The sequence below is a fragment of the Drosophila arizonae genome, chromosome X (assembly GCF_054131065.1).
Source record: "Drosophila arizonae isolate 15081-1271.41 chromosome X, UAZ_ARI_1.0, whole genome shotgun sequence".
NCBI classification, from domain to species: domain Eukaryota; kingdom Metazoa; phylum Arthropoda; class Insecta; order Diptera; family Drosophilidae; genus Drosophila; species Drosophila arizonae.
The window spans coordinates 29,752,136-29,779,323 of record NC_142927.1 but is presented as its reverse complement, the minus strand read 5'-3'; the positions used below and the strand labels follow the sequence as shown (position 1 = coordinate 29,779,323).

At 34.5% G+C, this 27,188-nt stretch overlaps 3 long non-coding RNA genes across 3 annotated transcripts; all 3 read right to left on the bottom strand.

Annotated features, from left to right (window-relative positions):
* Window positions 1–440: 440 nt before the first annotated feature.
* On the bottom strand, window positions 441–4,858 carry LOC149268115 (uncharacterized). Its single transcript, XR_016271328.1, has 3 exons — window positions 1,932–4,858; window positions 1,718–1,873; window positions 441–1,663 (listed from the first exon to the last, which is right to left on the bottom strand). It is a non-coding gene; the product is annotated as an uncharacterized LOC149268115 (long non-coding RNA).
* Window positions 4,859–6,597: 1,739 nt separating this feature from the next.
* On the bottom strand, window positions 6,598–12,602 carry LOC149268114 (uncharacterized). The gene is made up of 3 exons (XR_016271327.1): window positions 9,691–12,602; window positions 9,477–9,632; window positions 6,598–9,422 (listed from the first exon to the last, which is right to left on the bottom strand). It is a non-coding gene; the product is annotated as an uncharacterized LOC149268114 (long non-coding RNA).
* Window positions 12,603–13,408: 806 nt separating this feature from the next.
* LOC149268113 (uncharacterized) lies at window positions 13,409–22,516 on the bottom strand. The gene is made up of 3 exons (XR_016271329.1): window positions 21,181–22,516; window positions 16,332–16,552; window positions 13,409–16,259 (listed from the first exon to the last, which is right to left on the bottom strand). It is a non-coding gene; the product is annotated as an uncharacterized LOC149268113 (long non-coding RNA).
* Between the last annotated feature and the right edge of the window lie 4,672 nt (window positions 22,517–27,188).

The following is a 27,188-nucleotide window of genomic DNA, read 5'->3' as shown; positions in this document are numbered from 1 at the left end:
AAACTCAACAACTATAATTCAACATGTAAGGTGGGCAAAAAGGCCACCTTACAAGTGTACATTTTTCTTGAGTATCAAATACTCAGCAAAGCAGTGCATTTCGTCCGATGATTTTAAAATATTTATAAAAGCTTCACGACAATTTTATTCAACAGTTTGTGCTGAAGATACCCAGCAATGCCTTTGTATTAAAATCACTTTGAATATTGGTAATGGTTGTATCTAATGACAATTCTACTTTCAAATCATCATCTAAAGATTCAATCCCTGTAGGAGTGTGACATTAATTACATTGTTTAAGAAAATTAGATAGTTGGGACTCGCTATCTTTTATGATACTGGCGAACATCATATCTTCATCTGGAATACAATTTCACACAGATTTCAACATATTCAAGGATAGCTCTTTTGATACTATTGTATTGGATTTGTTACTCCTCGATATCTAATCAATTAAAATACATTTTCAAAAGACTCCTGATTTTATTTGGATGTGGCAACAAAGAAAACATCTGTGTTGGCATTCAAAATATTTTCCGACAATGCAATTACCGATGAGAATGTAATTCAGATTTTAGAAATAATGACGCTATCTATCTGTAAACAAGTAAGAAAGCTATAGAAGAAAGCTATATTGAGACTACGAGATCCCCTGAACCCTTCGAGCAATAGCCATTTCAATCATTTTCACGTCTTTCTGCTTGCACAAGAAAAACACACACACACACACACGTAACGCACACACACACGCATACGCACACCCACAGTGTGGGTCCCACACATACACACACAATGAGAACTTGAACCCATTGAGAATGGGAAATCAGGGTATAATGGTTTTGTATAAAAGTATGTAACGGACAGAAGGAATCATCGCAGACCCCATAAAGTATATATATTTTTGATCAGCACGACGGACGAGCTGAGTCGATATAGTCCTGTCCGTCTGTCCGTCCGTCCGTCCGTATGAGTGCGTCGATCTCAAAAGTTATAAGAGCTAGAGAGTTGAAATTTGGCATGTACTACCATGGCATGTGTACCATACGCAGTACAAGTTTATCATATTTTTTCGATAACTCGCCCGATAAGTTTTTTATCGAGAATAATCGAAAAATCGACATTGTTTTTCCAGCCTAATTTAAACACTTTGAGACCTAGAGACTTCAGATTTACTGTGTATATACAGTTGATCGATACAAAGATTTTGTAATTTATAGATTTTGGTTACGACGCCCCTTTCGCCGCCAATTTGCATTTCAGAGACATGTGCTTTGGAACGTACACACATTTTAACCATATGATCACGCTCTGAAAGTTTCATTAATATTGTATGTCTACAAAAGAAACTATTCAACATTGAAATTCTCATAATATTTTCAACGCTGCAGCTCAGCCCACGCTGCAGCTCGCTCCTCAACGCCGACTAACTCTCGCTTTTTTCTTGCTGGGTGGGGAAATGGGTACTCAATCCAGTGGTGGTGGTGAAAGAATGAAAGAAAGTGAAAATAGCTTTAATTTTTTTTTTTTTATTTTATTTCAGAACACATTTTTTTTTACATTGAAACCGTTTTATTTTTTCTAAAGAAACGCTTGTTCTACAGCTGCATGGCCTTTCGCAGTTGTTCTTCGGGTGATCCACTGCCATCAACCAAATTTATTGCATCTAAGGACAAAATGTGAAGTTTCAATTTTGTAATTAAACCGAAATAGTACCTACCAATTAATATTTCATGAAAATTGCTCTCCTTTTTTTTAAGGCAGCTTTGCCTTGAACGTTATAAACATTGTATGCTAATACTACAGGATTAGCCATAATATTTTTAAGGTTTTTTAAAATTCCCCCAGCCATAATATGGATCCTAATCGCATCAATCTGTAAACAAAATAGGAATTAGGATTTAAGAAACAGTTGAAATTGTGTTTATACTCACATAAAGCTCTCGGTTTGTGTCATCTATTTCCATATTTATTTCATTAGGGACTTAAATTTTTTCTATTTTTTTCTCCCTTTCCAGGCGTGTTTTCTAATGTCGCGGCACAATTTAATTTGTTTATGTATTTTGCTTTCTGCTCCTGCTTCAGCTTTCTTAACTGACTTTCACTATACTTATTCTTTAATTTTAATTTGTTTAAATTTTGTTGCAATATTTACGATTACTGCTGCTTCAGAACTTTACTTGCAATGCTTGATTGTATTTGATTTATTTCAACCGGCGAACACAGCAGATTTCGAACATCGAGGAAGAGCACAAAGCATAAACGTCCTTCAAATTATCATGAAAATTAAAAAAATAAAATAAAAAATTTCTCACGGAAAAATTTCAACTTGTGTACGTTGATGGTTTTCTGTGCGCTGTGCGCACATAGAGAGAGGGGGTGAGCATAGAGAGAGAGATAAAGATAAAGTAACAAGTAAGAAGGCTGCTCGGCTAGGAGATACCCTGAACCCTGCAATGATCAGTGATTCTACTCATTCTGCACTTCTCTTATACACACAATACATACGCATGCATCGACTGCGCTTGGGCTGCGCTGCATTGTGGGACTAACCAAACCACACATAGACTAGATACATACATACACTAACCACAGAACACATAGACCGGACAAGTAGTGTAAAGCGTTTTGCACACTTTTTTCCGGGAGTTATCTCCCAGACCACTTCGTATTTGCTCGGCTCTTCACTTTTAGGTTCGAGCTACGAAAATATACGCAAGCACAATCATTTCGCTTCATGCGCTCGACCGAGATGGTCGACTGTTGAACAAAAGATCTTTCTACGCTGAATGTTTCCCTTGTTGTCTCTCTCTCACGATGCTCTTTGCTCTCGCAAATATGTATATGTCATGCCCTCACAATATTATGAATATCGTGCTATCACTATTATAAGCATTGTGTCATCTCTATATTTTAAGATTAAGAGCGTAAAGAGGAAAGAATAAAATGTACTTCGAAATAACGCTTAATGTTGTATGTGTGTCTATGCGACGGCCGTTGTTTCAATTCCATTCGTTTTTTCGCCGATCCGTTATCCTAACCTGGCAGACGTTTCTGTCTGACGCAGTCTGGGCCCGACAGTAAGTTAGAGCGAGATAAGAATAACAATTGCAATACATGTGAGCGAGAATGTGTGTGAGTACACAAAAGTTAGCAGAGAGATGGCACAGCGAAGGTTTTCAGTTTCGAGAAGAAATTGAAAGAGCGAACATGTCGCGACCCAGAAAGCGTCCGGTTATGGATTTTAACGATATAGAAAGTGCAAATCCGACATATGTATATGTATGTATGCCAGTGTTGCCATTTTAGCCTATTTAAGGCTAGATCTAGCCTATTTCAAAATGAAATAGCCTGGAAAAATGTCAAAATGCCTATAGCCATAAATTTAGCCTTTTTTTATTATTTATATTTTGGTTTTGTTATTTTTACCATTTTATATTATTTGATTATCTATAGAAGCAAAGCGAACCAAACTAAATTTTTGTTGACCTTTTTGTTTAATATGGTATTTACCATTATATACCATGGTAAATACCATAAATTAATTCTGAAATACCATATCATTCGTATCACATGGTCACATTTTGATTCGTTGATCGCGCTCAAAATTGTGAAATTCTTAATTAGCAATAATGCCAAAGACAATACATATATAAACAGAATTTTCGGGACGCCTGGCCCAAATGGGACGAGTTTAAGAAGTTTCTGGTAAAAGTACCTGCCGACCAAACAAAGGCGTACTGCAGCTTCTGCAAATGCACAGTTACCGCCAAACTGTACGATATTCGGTAACATGCGGCAACAAAAAAGCACTTGTCCGCAATTGGAGGCATTGCCCAAAAAATAAAATAAACACAAAAACTGAGGAGCAGGAGGCGGCATTATGCCTATATATTGCCGAGCACTCACCCATTGTTCCAATAGACCATTTGTCCACTATGTGTGTGCAACAATTTAACGACTGTAAAGCCGCAGTCAACATAAAGTTAAAGAGAACAAAATGCACACAAATCATTAAAAATGCTCTAGCGCTTCACTTTCGTGAAGATCTTTTCGCGGACATCGGTTCATCCAAATTTAGCCTAATGTTGGATGAATCCACGGATATAAGTGTAACAAAATTACTTGGTAAATATACATAACTAAAGTTATATGCATTGGTGAGAGCAGTAATTTATACTACAAATATATAGGTGTCGCAATTAATTATTACAGCGTAAAAAATGCAACCATGGTTACTACATTTTTATGTTTAATTCCTATCATCTCTGGAGACGCGATAACTATTGCAGAAGCGATCAAGCTTGAGTTGCTCAATTTAAATCTCAGTATTTCAAATATGATTGGAGTTGGCACCGACAACGCAAGCGTCATGACAGGGGCCAATATGAGCGTGTACACTGAATTAAAAAATAGTGTACCTTCATTGATGTTAATAAAGTGTGTTTGCCATTCTATTCAATTGGCAGTCAACCACTCCTGCAAAAAAAATTTTCCAGATCATTTGGAATTTTTGATTGCAGATACATACTCGTGGTTTGCAAAAAGCTCTTTGAGGCAAATAACATATAGAAAATTATATGAATGTATAAATGATGGGCAGGTATACATATATATTTGTGTGTAGTTTGTGCAATTGTGTTCGTTAAAACAATGTATGTTATAATTCCCTGTTCGTCTCAAATTTTTGTAAGTAGAATAATCCGTGTAATTTATATAATGTCCCTTGATTTCGCCATACTGATTTTATATATACATATGTATACATAGGCACCATTAAAAATTCCTAGTCTCGGATGCGAGATGGTTATCTATAGAAACAGCAGTATGCAGAATCGAAGAGCAGTGGGATGAACTTAAATTGCACTTCGCATTAGCTGCAGCCGCTGAGAGATGCCACAAGGCAAAAATTTTGCATGAACTTTTTTCTGACGATACAAATAAGCTTTACCTCTTATTTTTAAAACCGATACTTAAGAGTATGCAACAATTAAATAAGCTTTTTCAAAGTGAGCAAGTAGAGTCACCACTGATGTATGCATGTGAGCACAAGCAGCAGCTCACGAAAATTGAAATTTCTTCGCGTTAGACTGCCGTTTCTTCCTTTCTGTGTGAAGAGTATTCCGAACTCTTCAAACCGTTTGCCAGGCTCGTACAAAATATTAGTGTTTTCATTATTATTTGTGGGTATGAAAGCGTTGGTGCGCAATGCGAATATAGAAAATGTTTTCGCGATGAGCATCCACACACACTACAGATGCTCGCTTATACATGTAGGGTTTATATGCCATTCTAGCCCAGTATTTTCATTTGGTCGATCTTGTGAAGTCCTCACATACACATGTTTGCATGGGACATGAACATTGGCGTGTGCCTACCTCAACTTGGAATTGGTTGAACGATTTAGGGTTTTAATTGAAGATGCGCGCTTGTATTTAAGTACCTTTTATTTTCTGTTAAAAATTCATAAAAACAATTGTTTCAAATAGAAATCTGTTTAATATTATTTCATTAATTTAATAAATATAAAAATGGAAAACATTAAATTTAATATAAACAAATCAATAAAAACAAAGATAATTTAATAAGATTAACAAGATAATTCAATAAATTTATAAATGTAAATTTCTATGTGTGTTTGCACGCACAAGCCAATTTACGTGGCTAAATACCCGCTCCACTTCGGCATTAGACCACGGCAGTGATAGCAACTCCAAAGCTACTAAAGCTAATTCATAAAACCGGCAGTTCCCGCCAGAATCCCGGTACTTCAGCACCTCGTTCCAGAGTTGAACGGTTTCCTTGACATTTTCCCATTGTAGTAGGACAATGTCATTGTGTAGCCGTTCAATTTGATCAATATTGGGTTTACGCAAAAACTCCAGGATTGGAGTGATGCTTTTTATACCCTGAATTCATTTTCAATGGGAAATCAGGGTATACTTATAATTCATTAACATTGGAAAATAAATTTATAAATGTAAATTTATACATAATATGTACATATGTATGTGCGTTTGCACGCACAAGCCAGTTACGTACGAATATGATGACCTCTTGGCGACGAACCCATTTTCCTCCATTGCCCTTCTGATTGAAGAGTATACCAGAATGTTGAATGAGTTTACAATGATAATGTCAGAATTTAAGATTATTGTTATTATTTGTACTGTGCATAATGAGTGTTTTAACTTACATGCATACATATCCATTTACATATGTATGTATGTGCGAATCTCTATTCATGCATCCTGTGAAAAAATGTAAGTACGTATATATGTATGTGCATGCATACATACATATGTATGTATGTTCATAATACGTGAACATTGACGAATGCCTGCCAAGGGCTTTTAATTGTGCGAACGATTTTGAATTAAATCTGCAGAGGGAGTGCTAACGACCTTTCATTATCACTTCGCTGTTTTCTACTGTTGAGAATTGTGCCATAAAGTCAAATTCCCTATTGATGTATTATTTCTAATTTTCTTTTACTTATGCTGGTTTTACCAACAATTTTCTCAGTTTGCCATTTACAATTCTAATCAGAATGAAAACAAACTGATTAAGAATACATTTTCTATGCTCAAAACAAGGGTGGGTGGGAGAAAACCATTCAGTATCTAAAGATGATTTTGCTGTAGCGTGCATGCAGTACAAAACAATTTTCTTTTTAATGCGAGCGATGTACGGTTTCTTTTCGAAAATTGTCTTAAATGTTTCGAAATGCAGCTTTATCAAATTGTAAAAATGGTCAGAAGGGGCCTTCAATTTAAGATATCTATTTATATAATGAAAATTTTTATTGAGTATCAAATACTCAGAAGAACACTGGACTTCGTCTGATGATTTTAGAAGATTTTCACAAACTTCGCATTCAGTGTTTCGCAAAGTTTATGAAGAAGATACCCAGCAAAATATCGCAATGAATTTTCATTAATTCATTTTGAATATTGGCGATGGTTGTATCTAATGACAATTCTATTTCAAAATCATCATCTAAAAGTTCAATTTCTGTTGGAGTGTGACATGAATTACATTGTTCATGAAAAACAGATAATTGGGACCTGCTATCTTTTATGATATTGGCCAACATCATATCTTCATCTGGAATACAATTTCCAGATACCGAAGTTGATGTCAACATTTTCATGGATAGCACTTTAGATATTATTGTATTGCATTCGAAAACTGTTGGATTACTATTTGTTCCTCCCCGACATCCAATCAAAATGAATTCTCCAACGGGTCCTGATTTAATTTGGATGTGGCAACATAGAAAATATGAGTGTTGTTATTCCAAATATCTTCCGCCAAAGCAATTACCGATGAGATTGTAATCATCGATGCAATGTAATGTTTCTTTGCCTATGAGCATTTCTTAAAAATGAATACCTTTTTTTTTTTAAATTATAATTCCCTTTCTGAGCATTCTGAAGAGCTACTTTCATTTCATAATATTTTTTACTATAATAAATCTCATTTTGCTCTCTTTTTAAACGTATTGATTTTGTAAACTATTGTCAAAGCTCAGAAAATTCTCAAAATTTTCTTCCCCGTCACTTTGAGTTTGAATGTTGCTGCTCTGATGCTGTGTCAGATGGCTTCATAAAGTCATCCACCACTTTATTTAAGCATTTCTTTTGATAGCTATAAGGAGTAATAGCTTCCTCCTGTATGTCTAATGAATAAATGTCATCACTTACAACATTATTATTTGAAATCAAATTTGAATTGCCCAAATGTAAAGTTGGAGCTGCATTGGCTCTTAAATAACGTTTCCCAGTATATTTTCGTTCAAAATGCCTGTTGCATATTCTAGCCCTTTTCCGGTCGAAATTATTAGGTAAATTGCATGCTATAATCCACTTGTTTAAATAAAATTCTTTAGACCGAATCGTAAATAACCTAACGGGAAAATTAATTGAACTTTTCCTATAACTCGCACCTCACGTTTCAATTATGCATTTCCCACCACTTCTTCGTGAATATTTGTTGACACCTACCGTTGACTTTTTTATAGCACTTGCTTCAGCCATAGTTTAAAAAAATAAAACAAAACAAAAAAAACAAGTAAGAAAGCTCTAGTTGAGACTACTCGGTTACGAGATCCCCTGAACCCTTGGAGCAATAGATATTTCAATAATTTTTCGCGTCTTTCACACGCAGACGCACGCACGCACGCACACACACACACACACACACACACACACACACACACACACACACACATACACAAACAATTACATACATATACACACACAAGCATAAACACGCTTGGGCGGCAGTGAGCGCTTACTATGAGAACTTAATTGCTTAATAACTTTTGTGGACCTACGATCTTTATGAAACTTTCAGATTATGATTATAACATGGATACGCATGTAATTGCTAAAGCACAAGTCTCTAGTATTTGAAATACGCTTTTTACAAAAGTGAGGGTGAGGGGGTGAATTTAAGGGTGGGGGGGGGTACATTTTAACAAAAACCGAAATTGTATAAATTGCATATAAGCATACATTAAAAATTTGGAGACTCTAGCAATAAAGGTGTAGAAGATATAATTTTATAACTGGTTTTCGATAAGGTTTTTTATCGATAAAAAAAGATCGGGATGAGTTATCGATTTTGAAAGATTAACTTGATATGCGCGCTGTAATTACGGAAAATTTGAAGTCTCTAGCTCTTATATCTTCTGAAATCGACGCGTTCATACATACGGACAGACGGACGGACGGACAGACGGACAGGGCCAAATCAACTCAGCTCGTCGCCCTGATCAAGAATATATATACTATGTGGGGTCTGCCACGCCTCCTTCTGCCTGTTACATACATTTCAACAAAACCATTATACCCTGATTTCCCATTGAAAATGGGTTCAGGGTATAAAAATCAGGTGACAAGAAAGTGTTTACACAACTAAAACAATTGATTCATTATAGTGTTTTAACTAATTTTTAGTTAAAACTAATGCTTTTTTTGGTCACCTTTGGCATCTATGACTGCTCGCAAGCGTCTATTCATCGATTGGACCAGATTTCTAACATATTCCACTGGGATATTTTGCCATTCATCCAAAACAATGCTTTTCAGCCCATGTCACGGGTGGTGTGGTGGTGGTGGTGTAAGTAGCCATGAAAGGGCTAGTGACACGGGTACCCATGCCACTAGCCCGTTTATGGTGACCCAATTCACTAATTCGCGGTGGGTGGGGAAATGGGTACTCAATCCAGTGGTGGTGGTGAAAGAATGAAAGAAAGTGAAAATAGCTTTAATTTTTTTTTTTTTATTTTATTTCAGAACACATTTTTTTTTACATTGAAACCGTTTTATTTTTTCTAAAGAAACGCTTGTTCTACAGCTGCATGGCCTTTCGCAGTTGTTCTTCGGGTGATCCACTGCCATCAACCAAATTTATTGCATCTAAGGACAAAATGTGAAGTTTCAATTTTGTAATTAAACCGAAATAGTACCTACCAATTAATATTTCATGAAAATTGCTCTCCTTTTTTTTAAGGCAGCTTTGCCTTGAACGTTATAAACATTGTATGCTAATACTACAGGATTAGCCATAATATTTTTAAGGTTTTTTAAAATTCCCCCAGCCATAATATGGATCCTAATCGCATCAATCTGTAAACAAAATAGGAATTAGGATTTAAGAAACAGTTGAAATTGTGTTTATACTCACATAAAGCTCTCGGTTTGTGTCATCTATTTCCATATTTATTTCATTAGGGACTTAAATTTTTTCTATTTTTTTCTCCCTTTCCAGGCGTGTTTTCTAATGTCGCGGCACAATTTAATTTGTTTATGTATTTTGCTTTCTGCTCCTGCTTCAGCTTTCTTAACTGACTTTCACTATACTTATTCTTTAATTTTAATTTGTTTAAATTTTGTTGCAATATTTACGATTACTGCTGCTTCAGAACTTTACTTGCAATGCTTGATTGTATTTGATTTATTTCAACCGGCGAACACAGCAGATTTCGAACATCGAGGAAGAGCACAAAGCATAAACGTCCTTCAAATTATCATGAAAATTAAAAAAATAAAATAAAAAATTTCTCACGGAAAAATTTCAACTTGTGTACGTTGATGGTTTTCTGTGCGCTGTGCGCACATAGAGAGAGGGAGAGAGAGATAAAGATAAAGTAACAAGTAAGAAGGCTGCTCGGCTAGGAGATACCCTGAACCCTGCAATGATCAGTGATTCTACTCATTCTGCACTTCTCTTATACACACAATACATACGCATGCATCGACTGCGCTTGGGCTGCGCTGCATTGTGGGACTAACCAAACCACACATAGACTAGATACATACATACACTAACCACAGAACACATAGACCGGACAAGTAGTGTAAAGCGTTTTGCACACTTTTTTCCGGGAGTTATCTCCCAGACCACTTCGTATTTGCTCGGCTCTTCACTTTTAGGTTCGAGCTACGAAAATATACGCAAGCACAATCATTTCGCTTCATGCGCTCGACCGAGATGGTCGACTGTTGAACAAAAGATCTTTCTACGCTGAATGTTTCCCTTGTTGTCTCTCTCTCACGATGCTCTTTGCTCTCGCAAATATGTATATGTCATGCCCTCACAATATTATGAATATCGTGCTATCACTATTATAAGCATTGTGTCATCTCTATATTTTAAGATTAAGAGCGTAAAGAGGAAAGAATAAAATGTACTTCGAAATAACGCTTAATGTTGTATGTGTGTCTATGCGACGGCCGTTGTTTCAATTCCATTCGTTTTTTCGCCGATCCGTTATCCTAACCTGGCAGACGTTTCTGTCTGACGCAGTCTGGGCCCGACAGTAAGTTAGAGCGAGATAAGAATAACAATTGCAATACATGTGAGCGAGAATGTGTGTGAGTACACAAAAGTTAGCAGAGAGATGGCACAGCGAAGGTTTTCAGTTTCGAGAAGAAATTGAAAGAGCGAACATGTCGCGACCCAGAAAGCGTCCGGTTATGGATTTTAACGATATAGAAAGTGCAAATCCGACATATGTATATGTATGTATGCCAGTGTTGCCATTTTAGCCTATTTAAGGCTAGATCTAGCCTATTTCAAAATGAAATAGCCTGGAAAAATGTCAAAATGCCTATAGCCATAAATTTAGCCTTTTTTTATTATTTATATTTTGGTTTTGTTATTTTTACCATTTTATATTATTTGATTATCTATAGAAGCAAAGCGAACCAAACTAAATTTTTGTTGACCTTTTTGTTTAATATGGTATTTACCATTATATACCATGGTAAATACCATAAATTAATTCTGAAATACCATATCATTCGTATCACATGGTCACATTTTGATTCGTTGATCGCGCTCAAAATTGTGAAATTCTTAATTAGCAATAATGCCAAAGACAATATATAAACAGAATTTTCGGGACGCCGGGCCCAAATGGGACGAGTTTAAGAAGTTTCTGGTAAAAGTACCTGCCGACCAAACAAAGGCGTACTGCAGCTTCTGCAAATGCACAGTTACCGCCAAACTGTACGATATTCGGTAACATGCGGCAACAAAAAAGCACTTGTCCGCAATTGGAGGCATTGCCCAAAAAATAAAATAAACACAAAAACTGAGGAGCAGGAGGCGGCATTATGCCTATATATTGCCGAGCACTCACCCATTGTTCCAATAGACCATTTGTCCACTATGTGTGTGCAACAATTTAACGACTGTAAAGCCGCAGTCAACATAAAGTTAAAGAGAACAAAATGCACACAAATCATTAAAAATGCTCTAGCGCTTCACTTTCGTGAAGATCTTTTCGCGGACATCGGTTCATCCAAATTTAGCCTAATGTTGGATGAATCCACGGATATAAGTGTAACAAAATTACTTGGTAAATATACATAACTAAAGTTATATGCATTGGTGAGAGCAGTAATTTATACTACAAATATATAGGTGTCGCAATTAATTATTACAGCGTAAAAAATGCAACCATGGTTACTACATTTTTATGTTTAATTCCTATCATCTCTGGAGACGCGATAACTATTGCAGAAGCGATCAAGCTTGAGTTGCTCAATTTAAATCTCAGTATTTCAAATATGATTGGAGTTGGCACCGACAACGCAAGCGTCATGACAGGGGCCAATATGAGCGTGTACACTGAATTAAAAAATAGTGTACCTTCATTGATGTTAATAAAGTGTGTTTGCCATTCTATTCAATTGGCAGTCAACCACTCCTGCAAAAAAAATTTTCCAGATCATTTGGAATTTTTGATTGCAGATACATACTCGTGGTTTGCAAAAAGCTCTTTGAGGCAAATAACATATAGAAAATTATATGAATGTATAAATGATGGGCAGGTATACATATATATTTGTGTGTAGTTTGTGCAATTGTGTTCGTTAAAACAATGTATGTTATAATTCCCTGTTCGTCTCAAATTTTTGTAAGTAGAATAATCCGTGTAATTTATATAATGTCCCTTGATTTCGCCATACTGATTTTATATATACATATGTATACATAGGCACCATTAAAAATTCCTAGTCTCGGATGCGAGATGGTTATCTATAGAAACAGCAGTATGCAGAATCGAAGAGCAGTGGGATGAACTTAAATTGCACTTCGCATTAGCTGCAGCCGCTGAGAGATGCCACAAGGCAAAAATTTTGCATGAACTTTTTTCTGACGATACAAATAAGCTTTACCTCTTATTTTTAAAACCGATACTTAAGAGTATGCAACAATTAAATAAGCTTTTTCAAAGTGAGCAAGTAGAGTCACCACTGATGTATGCATGTGAGCACAAGCAGCAGCTCACGAAAATTGAAATTTCTTCGCGTTAGACTGCCGTTTCTTCCTTTCTGTGTGAAGAGTATTCCGAACTCTTCAAACCGTTTGCCAGGCTCGTACAAAATATTAGTGTTTTCATTATTATTTGTGGGTATGAAAGCGTTGGTGCGCAATGCGAATATAGAAAATGTTTTCGCGATGAGCATCCACACACACTACAGTTGCTCGCTTATACATGTAGGGTTTATATGCCATTCTAGCCCAGTATTTTCATTTGGTCGATCTTGTGAAGTCCTCACATACACATGTTTGCATGGGACATGAACATTGGCGTGTGCCTACCTCAACTTGGAATTGGTTGAACGATTTAGGGTTTTAATTGAAGATGCGCGCTTGTATTTAAGTACCTTTTATTTTCTGTTAAAAATTCATAAAAACAATTGTTTCAAATAGAAATCTGTTTAATATTATTTCATTAATTTAATAAATATAAAAATGGAAAACATTAAATTTAATATAAACAAATCAATAAAAACAAAGATAATTTAATAAGATTAACAAGATAATTCAATAAATTTATAAATGTAAATTTCTATGTGTGTTTGCACGCACAAGCCAATTTACGTGGCTAAATACCCGCTCCACTTCGGCATTAGACCACGGCAGTGATAGCAACTCCAAAGCTACTAAAGCTAATTCATAAAACCGGCAGTTCCCGCCAGAATCCCGGTACTTCAGCACCTCGTTCCAGAGTTGAACGGTTTCCTTGACATTTTCCCATTGTAGTAGGACAATGTCATTGTGTAGCCGTTCAATTTGATCAATATTGGGTTTACGCAAAAACTCCAGGATTGGAGTGATGCTTTTTATACCCTGAATTCATTTTCAATGGGAAATCAGGGTATACTTATAATTCATTAACATTGGAAAATAAATTTATAAATGTAAATTTATACATAATATGTACATATGTATGTGCGTTTGCACGCACAAGCCAGTTACGTACGAATATGATGACCTCTTGGCGACGAACCCATTTTCCTCCATTGCCCTTCTGATTGAAGAGTATACCAGAATGTTGAATGAGTTTACAATGATAATGTCAGAATTTAAGATTATTGTTATTATTTGTACTGTGCATAATGAGTGTTTTAACTTACATGCATACATATCCATTTACATATGTATGTATGTGCGAATCTCTATTCATGCATCCTGTGAAAAAATGTAAGTACGTATATATGTATGTGCATGCATACATACATATGTATGTATGTTCATAATACGTGAACATTGACGAATGCCTGCCAAGGGCTTTTAATTGTGCGAACGATTTTGAATTAAATCTGCAGAGGGAGTGCTAACGACCTTTCATTATCACTTCGCTGTTTTCTACTGTTGAGAATTGTGCCATAAAGTCAAATTCCCTATTGATGTATTATTTCTAATTTTCTTTTACTTATGCTGGTTTTACCAACAATTTTCTCAGTTTGCCATTTACAATTCTAATCAGAATTAAAACAAACTGATTAAGAATACATTTTCTATGCTCAAAACAAGGGTGGGTGGGAGAAAACCATTCAGTATCTAAAGATGATTTTGCTGTAGCGTGCATGCAGTACAAAACAATTTTCTTTTTAATGCGAGCGATGTACGGTTTCTTTTCGAAAATTGTCTTAAATGTTTCGAAATGCAGCTTTATCAAATTGTAAAAATGGTCAGAAGGGGCCTTCAATTTAAGATATCTATTTATATAATGAAAATTTTTATTGAGTATCAAATACTCAGAAGAACACTGGACTTCGTCTGATGATTTTAGAAGATTTTCACAAACTTCGCATTCAGTGTTTCGCAAAGTTTATGAAGAAGATACCCAGCAAAATATCGCAATGAATTTTCATTAAATTCATTTTGAATATTGGCGATGGTTGTATCTAATGACAATTCTATTTCAAAATCATCATCTAAAAGTTCAATTTCTGTTGGAGTGTGACATGAATTACATTGTTCATGAAAAACAGATAATTGGGACCTGCTATCTTTTATGATATTGGCCAACATCATATCTTCATCTGGAATACAATTTCCAGATACCGAAGTTGATGTCAACATTTTCATGGATAGCACTTTAGATATTATTGTATTGAATTCGAAAACTGTTGGATTACTATTTGTTCCTCCCCGACATCCAATCAAAATGAATTCTCCAACGGGTCCTGATTTAATTTGGATGTGGCAACATAGAAAATATGAGTGTTGTTATTCCAAATATCTTCCGCCAAAGCAATTACCGATGAGATTGTAATCATCGATGCAATGTAATGTTTCTTTGCCTATGAGCATTTCTTAAAAATGAATACCTTTTTTTTTAAATTATAATTCCCTTTCTGAGCATTCTGAAGAGCTACTTTCATTTCATAATATTTTTTACTATAATAAATCTCATTTTGCTCTCTTTTTAAACGTATTGATTTTGTAAACTATTGTCAAAGCTCAGAAAATTCTCAAAATTTTCTTCCCCGTCACTTTGAGTTTGAATGTTGCTGCTCTGATGCTGTGTCAGATGGCTTCATAAAGTCATCCACCACTTTATTTAAGCATTTCTTTTGATAGCTATAAGGAGTAATAGCTTCCTCCTGTATGTCTAATGAATAAATGTCATCACTTACAACATTATTATTTGAAATCAAATTTGAATTGCCCAAATGTAAAGTTGGAGCTGCATTGGCTCTTAAATAACGTTTCCCAATATATTTTCGTTAAAAATGCCTGTTGCATATTCTAGCCCTTTTCCGGTCGAAATTATTAGGTAAATTGCATGCTATAATCCACTTGTTTAAATAAAATTCTTTAGACCGAATCGTAAATAACCTAACGGGAAAATTAATTAAACTTTTCCTATAACTCGCACCTCACGTTTCAATTATGCATTTCCCACCACTTCTTCGTGAATATTTGTTGACACCTACCGTTGATTTTTTTATAGCACTTGCTTCAGCCACAGTTAAAAAAAAAAAAAAACAAAAAAAATTAATTTTGGCACGACTAACAATAGAAAACACTGAAGTGATAATTAAAGGTCGTTTAGCACTCCCCTTTGCAGATTTAAATCGAAATCACTCGCACAATTAAAAGCCCGTGGCAGGCACACGCCAATGTTCACGTATTATGAACATACACATTTAAAATATACCACAGCACTATGGGCAAAAACCCCGATATTTTGGCATAAATTGTCCCTGTTGAGATAGAAGGTTGAAATTTTTTATACATACTAATATGTATTTTGTTTAATTTTGGATTTTTTTTTTTTCAAAATTTAGCCATGCCTACATCCCCTCCCCCTCCATACAAATTTATAAAGTATACAAATTAAGACTTTTCCTTATATACAAGTGTAAATTAAATCCTATTTATATTTTATATACATTTTAATATGTTTTACATATATTTAATATATATTTTTGAATCCGCCCCATTCACTGTAAGAAAAACAAAAGAAATATCATAAATAAGCATGAGTCAATTAATTTTTTAAAATTTGCTTGCAATACCTGAACAAAAATTTTAATCACTTTCTTCTTCTTCCAACTCAATACAATTGTCATCAGAAGTGTCCTCATCTGTGCCATCAGAATCATCTTCCTCATCTTGGCTTTCGGTTGAGCCGGTGTGCTGGTTTGAAGTATTGTGAGAACAATCCTCTAAGAGTTCAACAACTTCTGATGGCAAATTCTTTCTCCTATTTCGCCGCGCTCGTTCCTTTAAGCTAAGGCTAGAAATAAGTGGATCAGATGAGTCAAGTGCTCTGTTAAACACATCACTTATATTCTCTAGCCGACTGCTCTTTCTAGCATGGGATTTCCGATCGTTCTTGTAGTTTTTGTTTCGCGCTTCAGACGCATTTTCTCCCAAAACGCCAACTGGAACTATACAATTGTCCATTATTTGATGTCCATGCACCAAAATTTTGTGGACAGTTGGAGACATTGGATACCAAATGTATTTTGCCGTGTACATATAAAAGGTTTTCTCACATAGATCTTTAAATTTCCAGGAGTTTACCTTATACTCGCAAGAAATAGTAATTAATATTGTATAAAAGTTTCTTAAAATTTGGTCATCAAAACTTAAAATGTTGGAAAACAGCTCGACATTATTGAAAGCTCTTCTTGCGGTGTTGCCGTCTGTGGTATTGCCACTTCCATTTTGTTTGGGGCTGTCCACATTAAGATATTTCAAGAACGTTCTGCTGCATCTAAGGAATACGATCAACTGTGTGATTCAACAAATTTTGCAACGAGACTTCAACTTTTGTTTCAGAGTACATGATATCCTCAGGTCGACATTTTAGTTTATTTTCTGCAACTTTAGCGTAAGGTGGAAAGATGTCACATCGTTGTTTTTTATTAAGAGCCTTTATATTGAGATATTGCTGCTTAGTCAGTCCATTTTCAATTAAAAACGCTAATGCTTCATCAATATTTAATGGCATCGGGTCGTTCTTCTCAAGTTTACTCTTAACATCAGTTAAATTATCGTTGCTGATAGCCTTTTCAAAACATATGTAGTATCTCTTTCCTTTAATTTTTTGGACGAAACCAATGCAGCATGCATCAAAAGAGGAGTCGAGTTGTCGTGCTCTGATGCAAGGGTAGAAGCCAATTTTCGTTTTAATCGAGGTTCAGCATCGTTATAGCTTAATTGCTTCCGACCTACTTTTTCAAGTGATCTGCCGTATGAAATCACTTTTATGCTCGACTCTAGCCAACGCGGGTGCTTTGCTTTTAGCCGTTCCAGCATTCGATTGCATTTAGGCAAATTATAATTTACAAATCGCACAAATTGTTTAACTTTAAGCTCAATGGCGTTTAGTTGATCGGCTGAAATATTTGCTTTGCCTATTTTCTGTACGATATAATCTACAACAGCGCTTTCTCGTCGCTTGTTGCTGCTCCACACTTCCAGCAGCATGGAGTTGCAGAAGTCATTGTAACTGCAACATGCCGATTATTTTTTGAAGGGGCAAATATGAGCAAGAAGTCTTTTTATTATGGGTTTCGCAAATATTAACACAGATTTTCTCATTTAAACATTTTAAATACCTTTCTCGTCTCAAAAGTTACAACTCACGAAACGCACAAATAAGTTTTAGTTTTTATCCAAAAATACACAACAACAACACATTGCACAATTGGACGATAAATCACAAAACTACCACAATTAATATAATGATCTTATTTGACATACCTTCCTGAATCTTTTCCATAACAAATATTTTTCACTATCTCAAACACCCAAAGATTTACACACATTGAAAGTAGAGAATGATTTCCCGCACTTTTTTTAATTTACCATGCAACCCTGAATCAGCTGACTTTGACGAAGCTTAAAACATTATGGGTAGTCCCCAAAATTTTATAAAATTTGTTTTTAAGTCGCCTGGAGTTTTCTAAATGAGAATATAAAAAAAGTTGGCGAGTACTGAAAATTTTTTTTTTTGGATTTATGCCAAAAAATCGGACTTTTTACCCATAGTGCAATGGTTACTCCATTCTTTGATAACAACACTCCATTAATTTTAAATGGAATCGACATATCAGCCTGCTGTAGACGTTTCACAATTCCGCATTTTGTAGCAAATATACAGTCTGTCAAGAATGAGTTGGCACACTGAAAAAAAATTGAATTTTTTGACTTTGGTTGCAAATATCTAAGTCAATAATGCATAAAAATTATTTTTTTCAAATAGGAATATGTTTAATATTATTTCATTAATTTAAATATAAAAATAGAAAGCATAACATTCAATATGTAAAAAAAAAATCAACAAAAACAAAGAATACTCATAAATAACAGTGTCAATAATGTGTTGGCACTGAGCGCTTTGCACATCTGCTTTGCTCTAATTCTTAGAAGTAACGGTATTTTACTGTTATCTGTTGATATTTTATGCATCTATGAACGTTTTCTTTTACATTTCTTGCCATTTGATTGTCAATTTTCGCTAGTTACGCATTTAAGCACAAATTTCATATTTTTTTAAAATGCCTGGAAAGCGATTAAGCTTTGAGATGGTGCAGCTCATCTATTACAACCACGAGATGGGCAAATCCGTTCCAGAATTGATGGACATGTTTTCTGTGCCCAGGAGAACGGTTTATAACGTTATAAACCGGGCCGAAAAAGAAAATAGGCTGCTTTTAAAGACGGGAGGAGGGCCGAAAAAAAAGATCACTGGACGAGTAGAGCGTCTTATTCTCAGAAAAGTGAACGCTAATCCGCATATTTCTGTAAGATGTCTTGCTAAAGAGCTGAAGCAAGAATGTGGCATAGATGTCTCACATGAAACGGTACGCAAAGCCCTCATGAGTCATGAGTACAGTTCGAGAGTAGCGCGGAAAAAGCCTCTGTTATCAAAAGCAAATATCGAAAAGCGTTTAACTTTTGCTGTTAACATGGCTTGTTACCCCGCAGAATATTGGGAGGACGTCATATTCTGTGATGAAACAAAAATGATGCAGTACTATAATGATGGTCCTCCCAGGGTATGGCGCAAGCCATTAACGGCTCTTGACAGCAAAAATATTATTCCCACTATTAAATTTGGCAAATTATCGGTGATGATATGGGGGTGTATATCAAGCAAGGGAGTCGGAGAAATTGCATTCATTGAAAGCACAATGAATGCAGAGCAGTACCTCCAAATTTTGAGAGCAAATTTGAGAGCAAGTGCGGCTAAATTCGGCTTTCTGAATGGCAACAAGCCAAATTTTAAATTTTATCAGGACAACGATCCGAAGCATAAAGAACTCACTGTTCGCACTTGGCTGCTGTACAACTGTGGCAAAGTGATTGACACACCCCCCCAGAGCCCTGACCTTAACCCGATTGAGCATGTGTGGGCATACTTGAAGAAGAAAGTTGGAAAAAGGAATCCTAAGAGCCGCACACAACTCAAATCAGCTATAATTGAGGAGTGGGAGAAAATCCCTCTTGATTTAATTAAAAACCTTATAGCTTCTATGAAAAAACGCCTTCAACATGTTTTAAATGCCCAGGGAGGCCACACAAAATATTAAAATTATGTTAATTAATCATATTTTAGCTTTAATTTTAAGTTAAGATTCATAGATTGTAAGTGTGCCAACACATTATTGACACTGTTATTTATGAGTATTCTTTGTTTTTGTTGATTCTTTTTTTACATATTGAATGTTATGCTTTCTATTTTTATATTTAAATTAATGAAATAATATTAAACATATTCCTATTCGAAAAAAATAATTTTTATGCATTATTGACTTAGATATTTGCAACCAAAGTCAAAAAATTCAATTTTTTTTCAGTGTGCCAACTCATTCTTGACAGACTGTATATCCGCCTTCTTTTGCTACAGAAATCTTCATTGGTTGCTCCAACTCGACACAATCAGTTAATAATGATTCATCATTAATTAGGTGGTTAGTTGCACCCGAGTCAATAATAAAAGTTAGTTCCGAACTAAAATTTTGTAAAAATTTTTTGGTGTACAGTTAACTTATAATGTAAAATTATATATCGTACTTAATTAAAGAGTGCTGGATGTTGGCTTGTTGTAAATATATTTTCTTGACAATTTTTGTTTAAGTGAGGAACTTTATTTAAATTTGTTGGTGTTGGTTGGGTTAGGAGTTGAATGGGGCAAGATTTTGAAAAACTTTATTATAAGATGTTTGTAGGCATTGACATTCCTTTAGGATATGTCATGTTATTTCTGTATTATTGTAGAATGGACATGCAGAATTTAAGGTTGTGTCGAGGTAGTGTTGGTGGATGATGTTGGTGTGGAAAAGTCTAAGTCTTGTGAATTTAATTTGGTGGAATCTTGACGTGTTTTTTGGGGCTTTGTATTCTTGCGGGCCAAGAGGTTGGTACCAGTTTAATGTGTTGTGTATAATTTAAAATTATATTTTCAAATGTTGCAATTAGGGTACCGTTATCTCGTTCTACGAACTGACCAAAAATTAAAAACTGATTTCTCTAGAGTATTAGAGCTGTACTTAGCTACTAAATAGCTGATGGGATGTGAATGAGTATTTCGCAGTCGGTAACGCCCGTCTGCAACGTTCCGATGATCCTCACTTTGTCCATTTTCAGAAAGATGGAGTGTCCAGAACCGGCTAGATTCTTTTATTTTTAAAAGAAAATACTGTGGGGCTCCCCTCTGACGCAGGCGCAATATGTCATAAAAGGTAGTAATGGCAAAACGAGTAGTTTTTTAGAAACACTAAGCAACATTCTGGTTGTTATATTTTTTGTTACTTTTATTTTCATACTACCCATCGATTTTAATAGCATATGTTAATTAAACAATGTTAATTTTTTATCATTAAAAATTATATTAAGATGATTTATACATACCAGACAGAGCATCGTTCAAATATTTGAACTGCTTAAACGACTCTTTCCCGTTTAGGCCATCGAAGTTAAAATTGGGTATGATGTTACTTCCGATGACGCTGTCGAAATTCTTCACAAGATTTCCGTTTGCAATCTTTTGAAGAATTTGCACCTGTACATATAAATTAAAGAAAAATCGTTAAGTTAAATTAGATTATACAATTACATGACCAGCTCGTCTACTTTTTTTAAATCTTCTATGGTAAGGATGGGAAATATATTTGATGCTGGAGGCACGTCATCATTAGTTCATTGTTAAAATTTCTAACTGACGACTTTCAATGGTGGCAAGTGTCTTTTTCATATTAGTAATATCCTCCTCCATCTTCGTATAGCGGTCGGTTTTGGACTCATCGACTTCGAAGTCCGAAGAATTTAGGAGAAACTGTTTATTAAACATATCTTAAACACAAATGAATTAGTTAATAATACATACTTATGTCTGCGAGTGTAAATGTATTTTAATTATTATACATGTAAATAATTACATACAGTGACGAACTAAATTATTGGCACAGCAAGGTCTTTAAACTTTATAGCAATTTTTCAAGTATTTTGAAACGTTTTTTTAATGAAACAAAAAATTAATTAAGTAGAATAAGGTATTTATTAAGTTATAAAAAAAAAAATATTGCAAAGAACTTCATCGAACATTTTTAAAAAATTAAATAACCCAACAAAAAACCTGAGATGTATGGTTTTCGCCGTGCCACACGCGCTCTGTATTCTGCCTTGTGCAGTACTCTGCGTAATCGGGTGCACATCCTTCCCAATTTCTTTTTTAACCTCAGCAGCAATCTGTGTAGATGTTATTTTCGTATCCACTTGTACCTTTCTAACAATTTTCCTGCATTCATAGCTGTCCAATGACTTTGGGCGACCTGTATGTTTTGAACTTTGCAGGTTTCCAGCTCCCTTGAAGCGCTGACCGATGCTTCGAATGGTGAATCTTCTTTCCATTATCTCTCCTATTTCTGCGTAAGATTTTCCTTGATCGTGCAAATGCATTTTCCTCTGAGCTACCAAGGTTTCTTTTAGCTTAGGTGTCATTATTCAAAAAATTACAAAACAATAAATATATATATATAATATATTAAATAACGGGACATAACTGATGGTGGAATTGCTAAAAACAATGTTGCCAAATCGGTCAAATTGTTAAAAAAAAAAAAAAAAAAAAAAAAATGCAAAGTGTGCCAATAATTTTGTTAAGCAAAATTTAGGTTTTTTTTGGTTAATTAATTTTAAAAAATGTACGATGAAGTTTTTTGTAATATTTTTTTTTAGTATAACTTAATAAATACCTTATTCTACTTAGTTAATTTTTTGTTTCATTAAAAAAACGTTTCAAAATACTTGAAAAATTCCTATAAAGTTTAAATACATTGCTGTGCCAATAATTTAGCTCGTCACTGTACATACATGTGTATGTATTTATTTACATATGTATGTATGTGTGTATATCGTATATTGTTTGAGCCTAAAATAATTGCTGGCAAATAAATAGCCAGAATTGAAGAGTATATGTACACTTAAAATGCTTTCACTAATAATATATATTATTTATAATATATATTATGTGTATACATATGTATTTATAACTTACTGTAGAATACTTCCCTTTAAATCCACGTCTGCACAGTTCAACAAAATCAGAAAAGTGACGCGTCGCGGCGGGTAAAGCCACTGACCAAAAAACACATACATACATACATAGATGAGACATGTAGAACAAACTTTTTCAACACCGAAAAAGTGTGCATTAAGTACTTAGTACTACTCAACTTCGTATTTGCTCGGCTCAGTCTCTTGAGGCTCGAGGCTCGAGCAGTGAAAATACAGCACGACAAAGTCAGTTCGTTGCGAGCGCTGAAACGAGACGTTACGATGTATCGCCGCTCTTATTTTATTTTTTCTTACCCTCTCTTTGTGTTTCTCTATGCTCTCTCACATGTACATACGTACAGTCTGTCAAGAATGAGTTGGCACACTGAAAAAAATTGAATTTTTTGACTTTGGATGCAAATATCTAAGTCAATAATGCATAAAAATTATTTTTTTCAAATACGAATATGTTTAATATTATTTCATTAATTTAAATATAAAAATCGAAAGCATAACATTCAATATGTAAAAAAAAAATCAACAAAAACAAAGAATACTCATAAATAACAGTGTCAATAATGTGTTGGCACTGAGCGCTTTGCACATCTGCTTTGCTCTAATTCTTAGAAGTAACGGTATTTTACTGTTATCTGTTGATATTTTATGCATCTATGAACGTTTTCTTTTACATTTCTTGCCATTTGATTGTCAATTTTCGCTAGTTACGCATTTAAGCACAAATTTCATACTTTTTTAAAATGCCTGGAAAGCGATTAAGCTTTGAGATGGTGCAGCTCATCTATTACAACCACGAGATGGGCAAATCCGTTCCAGAATTGATGGACATGTTTTCTGTGCCCAGGAGAACGGTTTATAACGTTATAAACCGGGCCGAAAAAGAAAATAGGCTGCTTTTAAAGACGGGAGGAGGGCCGGAAAAAAAGATCACTGGACGAGTTGAGCGTCTTATTCTCAGAAAAGTGAACTAGCGTTCCGCATATTTCTGTAAGATGTCTTGCTAAAGAGCTGAAGCAAGAATGTGGCATAGATGTCTCACATGAAACGGTACTCAAAGCCCTCATGAGCCATGAGTACAGTTCGAGAGTAGCGCGGAAAAAGCCTCTGTTATCAAAAGCAAATATCGAAAAGCGTTTAACTTTTGCTGTTAATATGGCTTGTTACCCCGCAGAATATTGGGAGGACGTCATATTCTGTGATGAAACAAAAATGATGCAGTACTATAATGATGGTCCTCCCAGGGTATGGCGCAAGCCATTAACGGCTCTTGACAGCAAAAATATTATTCCCACTATTAAATTTGGCAAATTATCGGTGATGATATGGGGGTGTATATCAAGCAAGGGAGTCGGAGAAATTGCATTCATTGAAAGCACAATGAATGCAGAGCAGTACCTCCAAATTTTGAGAGCAAATTTGAGAGCAATTTGAGTAATATTAAACATATTCCTATTTGAAAAAAAATAATTTTTATGCATTATTGACTTAGATATTTGCAACCAAAGTCAAAAAATTCAATTTTTTTCCAGTGTGCCAACTCATTCTTGACAGACTGTATGTATATGTATGTACATATGTGTAGACACAAGCCAGCAGCGCACAAAAATTCAATTTTGTTCGCGACGATCATATTTTTCCCTTCTGAGTGAAGGGAATACCGAACTCTTAAATGCCCTAGTCTTGCTCATGCAAAATGTCTAGAATTTTATTATTATTAGTATAAAGGGTATGAAATGTTTAGATTTTTATTATTATTAGTATAAAGGGTATGAAAGCGCTGGTGCGCATAAATAATAAGTTATTGCTTACATGCGCTTGTGTGCCTGTGTACGAATATTGCCTTGGTGTCTGTGGAATAATGTACGTGAGTATATATGTACATATGTAAGTATCTGCACAATACGTACATATGTACATAAATCTTGTCGTGTGCCTGCCACGGGCTTTTAATTTGCATGGGATCAGCTTTGCTGTGGGAGTGCTAAACGACCTTTTATTATCACTTCTTATTCTACCTATTCTTTAATTATTTGCAATTTACATTTATTTAAAATGTTGATTTTACCAACAATCTTTTCAGTTTGCCATTTACAATTTTTTCTAATTAAAATTAAAACAAGCTGATTAAGAATAAATTTTCTATGCTGAAAGCCAGAGGGGAAAAACCACTCATTATCTAAAGATGATTTTGCTGTGGCGTGTATGCAGTAAAAACATTCTCCAACGGTAATTCGGATGTGGCAATAAAGAATATATCAGTGTTGTTTTTCCAAATATCTTCCAAAAGTTTTTAATTTTAATTTTTTTTAAACAATTCGGACTGACATGTTTTAAGGTTAATTTCGGACCTAAACGAGTTAAACTTTTCGTTTCAGTTTCATATAATTTTCTAATTATACTCCATGAAACTGTGGCATCAGGTGGTAAAATATTACTCTTTAAAAGAATATTTCGAAGAGATTTTACTATCGCAAAAATTTCTTCACCATTATCTTTAAAGGTAGAATTATTTAAATCAATACCCCAACTATTAAAAACTGCTCTATTATTGGATCCCTGATCGCAAACAACTGCTTTTACATTGAGCCCCAATGCTTGCGATAGTCCAATATTTTCTTCGACTTTTTTATAAGGTCAATATGATTTATGCCACGAGCTGAAACCGTATAGCTACTTACATACTTCCAGATCTCAAAGAAACCCCTAACAAGAAAAACACACACTTGCTGTCCTAAAAACTTAGTTCTTTTTATACCATCGTTTTCAAATCCCTGTAACTCGTCAAGAGATGAATTATACTGAAGACCTCTTTTAACTTTGAGCTCATCGCAAACGAGTACGGCATATTTTCCCTTGGCGCTCATTTTTTCGATAATGCCCTGCAGATTTTCTAATAACTCTAGATTACATCCAGGAACTACATTTTTGAAAATTGCCCATCGATTTAATTGTTTTTTACACGTGAGTCTTAAATTAAAAACATCTCTAAGGTAATTATATGCCCTAGCTGAATAGAAATGAATATTTTGGGTAATAACTTTTTTAGCGGGGTTATAAACCCGATTTTTAAAAAAAAAGCATGAAACATGCGGTAAATTGTTAATTAATTTCTTAAAGATAAATATCTTTTTTTTTTTTTAATTGGAATTCTGTTTCTGTACATTCTGAAGAGCTACTTTCATTTCATAATATTTTTTCCAAAAATATATACCTCGTTTTGCTCTCTTTTTAAATAATTGGAACAAAACGAAGACCTACCGGCGTATAAATCTTGCCACAATTGATTTTTAAAACTATTGTCAAAGCACAAAAAATTCTCCAAACTTTCTTCCTCGTCACTTTGATTTTGAATGTTGCTGATCTGATGCCGCTGTTCTGGGTCAGATGGCTTCACAACTTATCTAAACTTTTCTTTTGATAGCTATAAGCAGTAATATCTTCTTCCTGAATGACTATCACATAAACGTCATCACTTACGTGAGCATTATTATTTGAAAGAAAATTTTACTTGCACAAATTTAAGGTTGAAGCTGCATTGACGCCTAATTTAAATTTTCCAAAATGTTTCCTATCGAAATGCTTGTTGCAAATTTTTGCTTTTTTCCGGTCGATTGTTTAAATAAATCTTTTTTGATGAAAATGAAAATAATCTAACCGGGAAGTTAATAGAGCTTTTTCTATAGCTCGCACCACACGTTTCAATAATGCATTTATCTCCACTTCCTCGTGATTTCTTTAAGATACTTGTTTTAGCCAAAGTTTTGAAAAAAAAAAAAATAAAATAAAATAAAATAAACTTATATCAATATGGGCACGATTCTTAACAATAGCAAAATCACTTAAATAATAATTAAAAATCATTTATAATTAGCATAATATAATTAGCAAAATATCGCAATGCATTTTCATTAGAAGCATTTTGTACATTAGCAATCGTGGCATCTAATGACAATTCTATTTCTTAATCAGCATTAGGTTCAATATCTGTAGCAACATGACGTAAATTACATTGGTCATGAAATACAGATAGTTGAGACTCACTATCTTTCATGGTATTGGCCAACATAAGATCTTAATCTGGAATGCAATTTCCAGACACAGAAGTAGATGTTAACATTTTCGTAGATAACATTTTGGATAAAATGAAATAAAATTCAAAAATGGTGGGATTTGTATTAGTTGCTCCCCGACTTCTAATCAAATAAAATAAATTGTCTAATGGGTCTTGGTTCAATTTGGATGTGGCAATAAAGAAAAGATCATTGTTTTAACTCCAAATATTCTCTGCTAAAGCAATTACCGATAAGATTGTAATAATCATCCCATCAATGCAATACACTTTGTGT